Source organism: Trichomycterus rosablanca, chromosome 6, assembly GCF_030014385.1.
Source record: "Trichomycterus rosablanca isolate fTriRos1 chromosome 6, fTriRos1.hap1, whole genome shotgun sequence".
NCBI classification, from domain to species: domain Eukaryota; kingdom Metazoa; phylum Chordata; class Actinopteri; order Siluriformes; family Trichomycteridae; genus Trichomycterus; species Trichomycterus rosablanca.
In genome coordinates this window covers 23,678,931-23,692,503 of record NC_085993.1, presented here as the reverse complement: position 1 = coordinate 23,692,503, position 13,573 = coordinate 23,678,931, and positions in this window count along the sequence as shown.

Here is a 13,573-nt window from a genome sequence, read left to right as displayed (position 1 = left end):
TACATGAAGATGGCCAAGGCTACAAGAAGATTGCCAACACCCTGAAACTGAGCTGCAGCACAGTGGCCAAGATCATCCAGCGTTTTAAAAGAGCAGGGTCCACTCAGAACAGACCTCGCGTTGGTCGTCCAAAGAAGCTGAGTGCACGTGCTCAGTGTCACATCCAACTGCTGTCTTTGAAAGATAGGCGCAGGAGTGCTGTCAGCATTGCTGCAGAGATTGAAAAGGTGGGGGGTCAGCCTGTCAGTGCTCAGACCATACTCCGCACACTACATCAAATTGGTCTGCATGGCTGTCACCCCAGAAGGAAGCCTCTTCTGAAGTCTCTACACAAGAAAGCCCGCAAACAGTTTGCTGAAGACATGTCAACAAAGGACATGGATTACTGGAACCATGTCCTATGGTCTGATGAGACCAAGATTAATTTGTTTGGTTCAGATGGTCTCAAGCATGTGTGGCGGCAATCAGGTGAGGAGTACAAAGATAAGTGTGTCATGCCTACAGTCAAGCATGGTGGTGGGAATGCCATGGTCTGTGGCTGCATGAGTGCAGCAGGTGTTGGGGAGTTACATTTCATTGAGGGACACATGAACTCCAATATGTACTGTGAAATACTGAAGCAGAGCATGATCCCCTCCCTCCGGAAACTGGGTCGCAGGGCAGTGTTCCAGCATGATAATGACCCCAAACACACCTCTAAGACGACCACTGCTTTATTGAAGAGGCTGAGGGTAAAGGTGATGGACTGGCCAAGCATGTCTCCAGACCTAAACCCAATAGAACATCTTTGGGGCATCCTCAAGCGGAAGGTGGAGGAGCGCAAAGTCTCGAATATCCGCCAGCTCCGTGATGTCGTCATGGAGGAGTGGAAAAGCATTCCAGTGGCAACCTGTGAAGCTCTGGTAAACTCCATGCCCAGGAGAGTTAAGGCAGTTCTGGGAAATAATGGTGGCCACACAAAATATTGACACTTCAGGAACTTTCACTAAGGGGTGTACTCACTTTTGTTGCCGGTGGTTTAGACATTAATGGCTGTATATTGAGTTATTTTAAGGGATGAATAAATTTACACTGTTATATAAGCTGCACACAGACTACTTTTCATTGTGTCAAAGTGTCATTTTGTCAGTGTTGTCCCATGAAAAGATATACTTAAATATCTGCAGAAATGTGAGGGGTGTACTCACTTTTGTGATACACTGTATATATATATATATAGTTAAACATTCCGGACCTTTGCTTCAAGAAATTTTCTCTAACTGGACCTCTTTACATTTTAGTTGAATACCCCTGGTCTAGAAGATAATCAACTAAAACAGCAGCAATAGATGAGCGATCGTCTCTGACTTTACATCCACAAAGGGGACCAACTAGGTAGGAGTGTCTGATAGAGTGGACAGTGAGTGGACATGGTATTTAAAAATTCCAGCAGCGCTGCTGTGTCTGATCCACTCATACCAGCACAACACACACTAACACACCACCACCATGTCAGTGTCACTGCAGTGCTGAGAATGATCCACCACCTAAATAATACCTGCTCTTTAGTGGTCCTATGGGGGTCCTAACCATTGAGGTACAGGGTGAAAGCAGGCTAAAAAGGTATGTAGAGAAATAGATAGACTACAGTCAGTAATTGTAGAACTACACAGTGCTTCTATATGATAAGTGGAGCTGATAAAATGGACAGTAAGTGTAGACACAGAGGTGGTTTTAATGTTATGGCTGATCAGTGTATGTTTAGCACAGAAATCCTCCTGTGTGACCCCTATTGTTTCTCGCACCATGGCCATATTTTCCAAGATCTTCACTTTCTTCTGCATCTTCTCGTCTTGCATTGAAATCAGTGCTGATCACAAGTAGGTTTTGCTTGAGATTTACTGCAATTACATGTTCAATTTAATTTCATCATCTGGTTTTTCACTAGTTGGTGCATAACACTGGATAATGGCTGATATGACTCTGCTACTCACTATGTTGTAGGATGTTAGGCATGTAGCAATGCTTCTGTGAACCCAGACTCCATCATTTGAGAACAACACTGCATCCAATGTCTTGAAGTGCTCAGTGCCTGACCACTTAGTCACAGACAACCAAGAAATGCTGATATTCAGTCTTTCCAATTCACTACAGAGTATTTTGCCTAGTGAATAAAGACTCGAACCTTTTACTTAGCATCGTGGCTCAGTGGGTACCTTTGTCGCCTCACAGCAAGAAGGTCCTGGGTTTGATTGCCAGGTGGAGCAGTGTTTCTTTGTGCTCCCCATGTCTACGTGGGTTTCCTCTGTGTACTCTGGTTTCCACCCACAGTCCAAAGACATGCAGTCAGGTTAAGTGGAGATACAAAATTGCCTTAGCTGTGACTGTGTGTGTGTGTGTGTGTGTCAAGTCAATTTGTATAGCCTTGTTAAGCAAGCCAAGGGCGACAGTGACAATCCTCCTTGGGTGAACTGGAAAATAATTTGAATGAACAGGATGTACACAAACCATACAGATACAAAATTAATTTAATAGTCAAAAGATTCAAGCAACTGGAGTCCTTTATTATTCAATTTAGTCTGTGATAAAGTCAATTGTGAGTTCTGGACATTTTTGGTGCAAACATGCCAGGTTCTCATCATGTCTAGCAGGAGCAGCAATGTTGGCACGGCAGTCTCAACTTGCAGGAGTCAACCTCAGGTGGGTAAACAGGGTTCCGTCAGAACCACCTTGGGGTAAACAACAAAAAAAGGAAGTTAAAATGGGATATGAAATCATCAATGGCAGTTTTGCAGAGACTCCAGCGCCGTAATTATTACAGCATAATTAAAAGGGCTAGCAGGTCATGAGGGCTTTCATAGGACGTCAGCACTCACAGTCAACAAACAAGTGAATGGACAAGAGAGGCAGAACAGCAGCAACTCAACATCCCTGATAACCACAAATTGCTATGACTAGAACTGAATGGAGTAAATGTGCTGGGTTGTAGTGCTTAATAGGTTCACTTAGATACGGTGGAGCCAGACCATGCAGTGTTCTATAGGTTAGTAAAAGTATTTAGTAATTAATGCAGAATTTAATTGGCAGTCAGTGTAGAGATGATAAAACAGGAGTAATATGATCAAATTTTCTAGTTCTGGTTAGAACTTGATCGCCTGCATTTTGAACCAACTGGAGTTTGTTTATGGCTCTATCAGAGCATCCAGTGAGAAGAGCATTACAATAATCTAACCAAGAAGTTATAAACGCATGAATCAGTTTTTTAGCATCATTAACAGAAAGTAGATCAGGCATAACATTATGACCACCTCCTTGTTTCTACACTCATTAGACATTTTATCAGCTCCACTTACCATATACAGTGGGGCCAAAAAGTATTTAGTCAGCCACTGATTGTGCAAGTTCTCCTACTTAGAAAGATGACAGAGGTCTGTAATTTTCATCATAGGTACACTTCAACTATGAGAGACAAAACGAGAAAAAAAAATCCAGGAAATCACATTGTAGGATTTTTAAAGAATTTATTTGTAAATTATGGTGGGAAATAAGTATTTGGTCAATAACAAAAGTTCAACTCAATACTTTGTAACATAACCTTTGTTGGCAATGACAGAGGTGAAACGTTTCCTGTAAGTCTTCACCAGGTTTGCACACACTGTAGCTGGTATTTTGGCCCATTGCTCCATGCAGATCTCCTCTAGAGCAGTGATGTTTTGGGGCTGTCGCTGGGCAACACGGACTTTCAACTCCCTCCACAAATTTTCTATGGGGTTGAGGTCTGGAGACTGGCTAGGCCACTCCAGGACCTTGAAATGCTTTTTACGGAGCCACTCCTTCGTTGCCTGAGCGGTGTGTTTGGGATCATTGTCATGCTGGAAGACCCAGCCAAGTTCCATCTTCAATGCTCTCACTGATGGAAGGAGGTTTTGGCTTAAAATCTCATGATACATGGCCCCGTTTATTCTTCCCTTAACACGGATCAGTCGTCCTGTCCCCTTTGCAGAAAAACAGCCCCAAAGCATGATGTTTCCACCTCCATGCTTCACAGTAGGTATGGTGTTCTTGGGATGCAACTCAGCATTCTTTTTTCTCCTAACACGACGAGTTGAGTTTTTACCAAAAAGTTCCATTTTGGTTTCATCTGACCACATGATATTCTCCCAATCCTCTTCTGGATCATCCATATGCTCTCTGGCAAACTTCAGACGGGCCTGGACATGTACTGGCTTAAGCAGGGGGACACGCCTGGCACTGCAGGATTTGAGTCCCTCTCGGCGTAGTGTGTTACTGATGGTAGCCTTTGTTACTTTGGTCCCAGCTCTCTGCAGGTCATTCATCAGGTCCCTCCGTGTAGTTCTGGGATTTTTGCTCACCGATCTCATGATCATTTTTACCCCACGGGATGAGATCTTGCGTGGGGCCCCAGATCGAGGGAGATTATCTTGTATGTCTTCCATTTTCTTACAATTGCTCTCACAGTTTATTTATTCACACCAACCTGCTTGCTTATTGTAGATTCACTCTTCCCAGCCTGGTGCAGGTCTACAATTTTCTTCCTGGTGTCCTTCGACAGCTCTTTGGTCTTGGCCATGGTTGAGTTTGGAGTCTGACTGTTTGAGGCTGTGGACAGGTGTCTTTTATACAGATAACGAGGTCAAACAGGTGCCATTAATACAGGTAACGAGTGGAGGACAGAAGAGCTTCTTCAAGAAGAAGTTACAGGTCTGTGAGAGCCAGAAATCTTGCTTGTTTGTGGGTGACCAAATACTTATTTTCCACCATAATTTACAAATAAATTCTTTAAAAATCCTACAATGTGATTTCCTGGATTTTTTTTTCTCATTTTGTCTCTCATAGTTGAAGTGTACCTATGATGAAAATTACAGACCTCTCTCATCTTTCTAAGTAGGAGAACTTGCACAATCAGTGGCTGACTAAATACTTTTTGGCCCCACTGTAGAAGCACTTTGTAGTTCTACAATTACTGACTGTAGTCCATCTGTTTCTCTGCATGCTTTGTTAGCCCCCTTTCATACTGTTCTTCAATGATCAGGACTCTCCCAGGACCACTATAGAGTAGATATTATTTGGGTGTTGGATCATTCTCAGCACTGAAGTGACACTGACATGGTGGTGGGGTGTTAGTGTGTGTTGTGCTGGTATGAGTGGATAAGACACAGCAAAGCTTTAAACACCTCACTGTCACTGCTGGACTGAAAATAGTCCACCAACCAAAAATATATACAGCCAACAGCACCCCATGTGCAGCATCCTGTGACCACTGATGAAGGTCTAGAAGATGACCAACTCAAACAGCGGCAATAGATAAGCGATTATCTTTGACTTTACATCTACAAGGTGGACCAACTAGGTAGGAGTGTCTAATAGAGTGGACAGTGAGTGGACACTGTATTTAAAAACTCCAGCAGCGCTGCTGTGTCTGATCCACTCATACCAGCACCATGTCATTGTCACTGCAGTGCTGAGAACAATCCACCACATAAATAATACCTTTAATAACCCCTGTTAATAACTCCTGTGGTGGTCCTGTGGGGGTCCTGACCATTAAAGAACAGGGTGAAAGCAGGCTAAAAGAAAGTATGTAGAGAAACAGATGGACTACAGTCAGTAATTGTAGAACTACAAAGTGCTTCTATATGGTAAGTGGTGCTGATAAAATGGACAGTGAGTGTAGAAACAAGGAGGTGGTTTTAATGTTATGGCTGATCGGTGTATACAGCTGTGTGTCGTCTGTAGAACAATGAAATTTGATACCTTGTTTATGAATTTTCTTTCTAATAATAGCATATAGAATGTAAATAATAGAGGTCCCAATACTGACCCCTGTGGAACACCATGCTTTAGTAGTTTCTGAGCATAATACATTTATAAATACGACTTCAAAATCAGAGTGTGTCACCTGGCACAATTCACTTTGAGCAGCAGGGATGATAATAGTGACTTATCCAACAAGTATATCCAACTAAATTCCTTTAATCCAATCTCTTAAACTGAGCTAACGGCAAATTCTTGGCTCTGGACAGTCAATTACTACTATCTGCCTCTACACTGACACCATAAAGCCTGTCACCTATGCTGCAAGAAATGAGAGCAGCACCCTCCCGCAAGGGCTGGATACTGTTTTGTTTCAATAGACCAGGTCTTACGTCAAAGGTGGACCAGTTATCTATAAAAGCAATGTTGTTTTCTGAGAATCATTAAGACATCCAGCAGTTAAGTGACAATAACCTGGTGTGGGTTTCGCCACTGCGCCAAATTGGTAAGGGGCCAGAGCATACTACTACCTAGCCAGAGCACTTTTATTAACAGGCTACTAAGCGGGTGAGTTGCTTAGTATGGAAAATCTGTTGGACACATGGACCTGAAAAGTTTTGTGCTTATCCCTACAATTATGTCACCGAGTCACACTGTTGCCTCACTGTAAGGGCTCTAATGCCATAGCTGCTGCAGCAGGCATAATAACAGTGAACAAGATACTTAGCTTTAAATGAAGAGTTAAAGTGCTGTTTATGTTGGATCCATGTATCTGCTGGTAGTCACAGAAACCAGCTTTAATAAAGCTTTAATAGCTGGAGCAAAAAGTAAACAAAAGCATGCTTTGTTTTAATGCCAGTAGCACAAGTTTCCTGGCAACATACTTCAAACAAATAGGGATTTATGTCAGAGAACACGAGTTCTACTTTAAGATAAACAAAATAAAACACTATAAATCTATAAAAATGTTAATTACCAGTGCAAGATTATTTTTCTAATTTTTAACTTTGCTAATTAAAAAATTACTTAGCTAATGGCTACAAACAACCCGTTTACAGAGTGTGTTTGTTTGTGTGTGTGTGTGTGTGTGTGTGTGTATGTGAGTGTTTGTGTGTGTTTGCCCTGTGATGGAGTGACAACTTGTCCAAGGTGTTTCCTACCTTTCGCCCAGTGAACTGCACCCACTGCGATCCTGACTGGAATAAAGCGATGGTAAAACAGACAATAAAAGAATGAATGAACTTTTTACTGTCCTATCTTGCCATGAACGTTAATGTTATGGAAGAAGAACAGGGTGAAACGGGGGGAAAGAGTTTTATGGAGAGACAAATCCAAGTTTGAACATTTTGGGTCCAATTGTAAACAATATGTGAGAAGAGTTAGAGAGAGATAGAAGAATAAGTGCTTGCGGCCTTCAGTGAAACATAGTGGAGGGTCTGTTCTGTTTTGGGGCTGCATTTCTGCCAGTGGTGTTGTCGATATTGTCTGAATTGATGGGATCATAAGTGCTAAAAAGTACAGACAGGTTTTAATTGTTTATGCCATTCCTTGAGGAAAGCAACTGATTGGGAATGGTTTTATTTTGCGGCATGATGACTATCCTAAGCAGATTGCTGATAAAACACTGACAGTCATGGACTGGCCTCAGAACTGAATATTATAGAGGCAGTATGGGATCACCTGGACAGAGAAGGAAATAAAAGACAGCCTAAATCTAAAAAGGAACTCTGGAAAGCACTAAAAGAAGTCCGGTATAATATACTAGAGGATAACTTCTCCCCAAAAGAGTTTCAAGATGTGCTTAGTCCAAAGAGTGGTCACACTAAATACAGACTTTTGCCTGTAGAAGGCATTTTGTTCTTAAAATAGTGTTTTTGTGTTTATATTTCCTGTATTTTCCATTTGTATCTTATAAGACTGATATACTGTTATATAGAAGGGTTCTTCAATAAGTTTCCACACTTTTTAAAACTATTTTTTTTTAAATTCAAAAACATATTACATCACTTTTCTACAAGGTCATCTTCCAATAAATTTTTCCCAGGGTCATACCAACCTTTTTATGCCATCAGCAAAAATTGTTTTTGGTTGAGCACATAGCCACTGATGCACCGCTGCTTTCACATCATCATCACATGAAAATCTTCTTCCTCTTAAAGCTTCTTTGAGCGGTCCAAAAAGGTGGAAATCACATGGCGCTAAATCCAGACTATAAGGTCTCTCTGTAATCCAGACACGTCCAATTACTACTCCTCCCACCCTCACTGTTTCCAACCAAAATATAAAAGTGCTGAAACTTTTTGAAGATCCTTCATATATACAGTACGTATATAAAAGTCATGTAAAATGCAGACAGTGTATACTGCAATATCAAGGTCCATTTACATAACTTTTTTACTACAGTGTGCCCATTTATGAGAAATTTTTATTGTTCATTGTTGCCAAGCTTTATGATCTATTAGGAATACAAATGGCCATTAAAACCTGTAGTGTATCTGTAATCATTACCTTTGGTGCAGGTTTTAAAAAAAAGAAACCTTCCTGACATCTTATTTAAGTGTCATATTCCTCCACAAGCTGAAGATGATATTTTGATGTGAAAGAAAAGAGCATTTGCCATGTCACGGTCTCAGTAAAAAAAGTGCACAGGTTGATTGTGGTACAGGCCTTCTCCAAGAAGCTTCTCCTGCTTTTTATAATAACTTACTGAAAAGTAAATAAGTAACTTTTGATGTTTCCTATAAAACACCAGATCATCATGCCACTCCCTGACTGTTGTGCCACTCAGAGATTTTAGGGTCATTCCCATAATTGACAGACATTCTCTGTCCCATCCATGAAATTGCAGTTAATCCATGCACAAAATTCTAGAACATGCACGCTTTGTTTTAAATTATTACTTGTCCTGTGACGTATTCTAAATTATGCTGTAGAAAATTTTTTTTAAAAATAGCAAATAATATTTATTTAAAATAGCAAATAGCTCAAGTACTACACCCCCCCTTTTTTCTCCCAATTTAGCGCATCCAATTTCTGCCCGTCAATCAGCCTCTCACTAATGCTGGTCCCTGCTCCTGATTGAGGAGGACGAGGCTGCTCCACGCCCCCTTCAACATGTGCACAGCAATCGAACATCTTATCACCTACACTTGACGAGTGCAGTGCAGTACAGCGCTGTGTACGGAGAGCCACACCCTCTACCGCACTCCTTTCCCATCTCCATGCAGGCGCCACCAACCAGCCAGCAGAGGTCGTAATCGCACTAGTCTGAGAGAGAGTCCCCATCCGGCTTAGTCCCGCCCCTATCTGAACAACAGGCCAATCGTTGTTCATGTGGCTGCTCAGCCTCGGACGGCAGGCAGAGCCGAGATTCGATATGATTTATTGGAGATCTCAGCTCTGGTGAACAGCGTGTGTTTTTACCGCTGTGCCACCTGAGCGGCTCTTTTTTCCTATTATATTTCTGCATTTTCTCCCATTTTCTCCCAATTTAGTGTAGTCAATTTGTCCTCTGCTGCTGGGGGATCCCTGATTGTAGTCGAGGTGGGTATATTGCTGCTCACGCCTCCTCCGACCCGTGCGCAGCACTTAGCGGGACCCTTTTTCACCTATGCATTCTGCACAGGCGCCTCTCTATTTGCTAATCAGGGTGTCACAAAATATTGTCACATGACGCTGAAATAATGACATCGTCATTTGCTAACACTATGGTAAGACCAACGGTAAGTCCTCTTCTATGTGTCATAGTTTTCCAATCTTTTCAGCCTTGATTGAGTGTCACTCTAACCAATGTAACCCTGTTACTCATATTTTCAAAATCAGACAAATTAACTTTAAAGTATTCATTCTTTTTTTATATAAGTACATTTGTTCTTGACTGCCAGCTGGATATTCCTGTTCACTCAGAAGTGACAATTGATATGGTGCAATTAAATGTGTATGTATAATTTAGCATATTCTTCATGTTTACTATCTTACATGCCTTTACTTATATTACATGCCAATTTAGTTTTATTGCCACTAGTTAACCTACTTGTAAGCAGGGTAATATTTGAACAGCTACCTGGAGTAAGAATCCAAAGTGTGATTGCCAAAAAACTAAGCGCTTCAGCTTTAATAACACAGATGTCCACACATCTGTGCAGAAGTGCAGTGGCACAGTTCCGAGGCTAGGGGAAATGGTGTGCTGTAGTGTATGACCACAGAATCTACCCAGGGATCATCCAAGAGTGAAATGTATGCATATAGTGGGGTAAACCATTTATACACTGTTGAGGGAAGATCTCATTTGGTATCTTTTCAAGGTGCTGACCCTTATTCCTCCCCCAGAAAATGTTACCTCACGCCACATGGACATCACAAGAGAGCTATGGAATACTCTGGCCGGCCATAAAAATTTAATATTCACGTTATAACCAGCTTTTTAAAATATTAATAATTCCATGAACATTCTGACATGCTTATTTATTTCAATGCCAGATAGTTGACCTATTATAATATGACACTTTTATGTTTATCAATTTGAAAATTGATCATATTCAGTCTTGCTAAAGTTTTTTTTTATCATTTCTACTCATCCTGTTGATGCTTTTTTAAAAGGCTATATAAAACATTACTAAGCAACACTCTTGTGGTCCTGAGTATTTATTTGTCACATTTACAGTATGTCATAATCTACAACCAAATGTAATGTATCCATTCAACCCTGAAATTTTGTGCAACCCTGTAATTTAAATTGTTATTTTAATTTAATTAAAATAAACATATATTATATTCTAAGCTCACAAAGGTTTAAGCTTTTGTTTATGATGAATAAACAAATGAATAAATGACTATAGGCATAATGTATTTAATCTAATATATAAAAATAAAAACTGAACTCAGTAAAAAGAAAGGTGTGACTTGAAAAGTTGGGCATGATACATTTTAAAAGTTGCTTAAATTAATATGTCAAGTTTGAGCTAAAATTAAATGAGTATTTAATGTGAATGTGACTTCCTTTATTAAATGATAACAGATGCATTAAAATCTTTTTTTCAGGTTCCCCAGCGTTTGTAACAGGGTTGTGCCAAGCTTAGCACATAACAAATTAAACATCTAATAAAAAGTTTTACTTTGATGCCTGGACTGGATAAAAGAAATTATTTGATGGTTCATGAACTGTTTTTTTTTTATTACAACCCCAAATCAAAAAAAGTTGGGACTGTATGGAAAATGCAAAAACATTTGATCCCTCAGACAGCACTGCATCAAGCAATAGCAATAGCCACTCACCAATATCTGATATAACCACATGGGTAAGGGATTACTTTGGCAAACCTTTGTCAAGCTCTACAATACAGAGTTACTTGCACAAATGCCATTTACAACTTTACTGTGCAAAAAAGAAGCCTTACATTAATCATGTCCAGAAGCGTCGACTTCTCTGGGCTTGGAGGCATCTAGAATGAACCATCACACAGTGGAAACGTGTATTGTGGTCAACTGAATCAGCATTCCAAGTCTTTTTTGGAAAAAAAATGAATGCCATGTGCTCCAGACCAGAGACGACTGTTATCAGGTCATTTACACTTCTGTGATTGCAGCATTAATGCAGGAAAGTACATTGAGATCTTAGAGCAACATATGCTGCCTTTAAGATGTCATCTTTTCCAGGGACGTCCATGCATTTTTCAACAAGACAATGCAAAACCACATGCTGCACACATTACATGGCTGCGGAAGAAGAGGGTACGGGTACTGGACTGGCCTACCTGCAGTCCTGACCTGTCCCCAATAGAGAATTTTGAAACAAAAAATGTGACAACGACGACCCTGTACTGGTGCACATCTTAAGACGTGTTTGCAGGAAGAATGGGACAAAATAAAATCTGAAACACTAAATCACTTGGTATCATCGGTGCCAAAACGTCTTTTAAGTGTAGTGAATAGGAATGGCAACATTACAAAGTGGTAAATGCTTTACTGTCCCAACTTTTTTTGGAATGTGTTGCAAAGTAAAGCAACTTGTTTGTTTATAACACTCACTCTCATAAATGTGTAATCTATCTTAATATGATTGTTAGGAATCTTAGTCTTTTTTCTATCCCCATTATCTAAGAATCTTGTCATTTCCAATTACCTACTACAATTCCTTTGCCACTTGCACACCCCTCCCTCTGACTGAAAAGAGCCACAGACTAGCAGTTGCTCCCTCCTACATGTGTGCAGTTGCCAGGCTGCTTCTTTTCCAGCTTGCATTGGAGAGAGACATACTGCATAGTTAGAGTAATGCTATGCCGTATGTGTACCCACTACTCCTGCTAGTGCTTCAACCAAACAGCAAAGTTGCTATTGCAGTGATAGTGAAGAGAAACTCTATCTGACCATTCTTGCCTCATGACTGATCATGTCTGTTGAGTGCCCAGTCAGGCCATTATAGAGCCCAAATTACTGTTAAGGTGGGAGCCAGGTGATGCAGCAGTCCAGTACGCTAGCCCACCACCTAACAGAGTTTAAGCTCTTGAGTTTAAATCTTAACTGTGCTTGTTAACTGTGCTATTTAAGCTTCAAGTGGTGGGCTAGCGTATTGGACTGCTGCCCCAGTAATTTGACTAATAAATATTGAGAGACTGATAAATGCATCCAAATACAGTAACTTTGAAAAAAACCCTTCCAGAGTGCATGTAAACTCAGAACAAGACAATGTGCCAAAACATGCAGCCAAATCTTTGAATGTTCCCTAAGTGACCATTCATATCTCAGACTTAAACCCCCATTAAATGTCTGTGGAGAGACCTGAAGATGAAAGTTTACAGATGCTCACCGTTCAATCTGACAGACAGCAACTTGTCATGAAGAATGGTATGAATTCAGGTTAGCAACACTTGTAAAGACATATCTAAGAACATCTGCAGCTGCATTTGCTTCCAGTGGGGCTTTTCTGGGGTTAAGCTCATCTGAGATGGACTGACAACCAAGTGGAAATGTGTACTTTTTCGAAATAATAGATGTGTTTTATGTAGTAAAAAGGAAAATGACCATACCCTTCTTAACAAGGCAATATTCAAAGGGCTGAATCTGTAATGGTATGAGGGTGTGTCAATGCCATGGCCATTTGGACACGTACTAATGTTGAGGTATAAATACTCATTTTAGAGCAGATGTTGCCTTTTTAGGAATGTCCTGCTTGTTTCAGCAAGGCATTGCCAAGCTACATGATGCATGTGTTACAGCAGTAATTTCACAGTAAGAAAATGCAGGTCTTAAGACTTGGCCTGCCTACAGTCCAGACCTGTCTGGTGCTCTATGAAGAAATTACAAACATACAATACACACAATGTGCTCAAAATGGGTACACAGTAAAAGAAGTATAGAGTAGGAAGTCAGTGTGTGCGTAGTGGCTATTAAGTGAGTATGCTATTGGCACAGAGTGGGTACTCGTTATTTGCTGCAGATTGAGTTAACAAGGGGTACAAAGTGTGTAGATAGTGGGTACAGTGTGGGCACAGAAGGTGTAAAATGGTCTCAGAATTGGTACACAGTGGGTTCATAATGGGTAGACATTGGATACTGAGTGTGTAGATAGTGGGTACAGTGTGGGCACAAAAGATGTAAAATGGTCTCAGAATTGGTACACAGTGGGTTCATAATGGGGGGTACTGAGTGTGTAGACAGAGGGTACAGTGTTGACACAGTATTGACACAGAAGGTTAAAAATAGCAACGAAGTGGATATAAAGTCAGCACAGAGTGGGTACTCATTTGTTGCTGCAGATTGAGTAAACAGCGTGTACAATGTAGGTACAGTGTGGGCACAAAAAGAGTAAAAATTGTCTCAG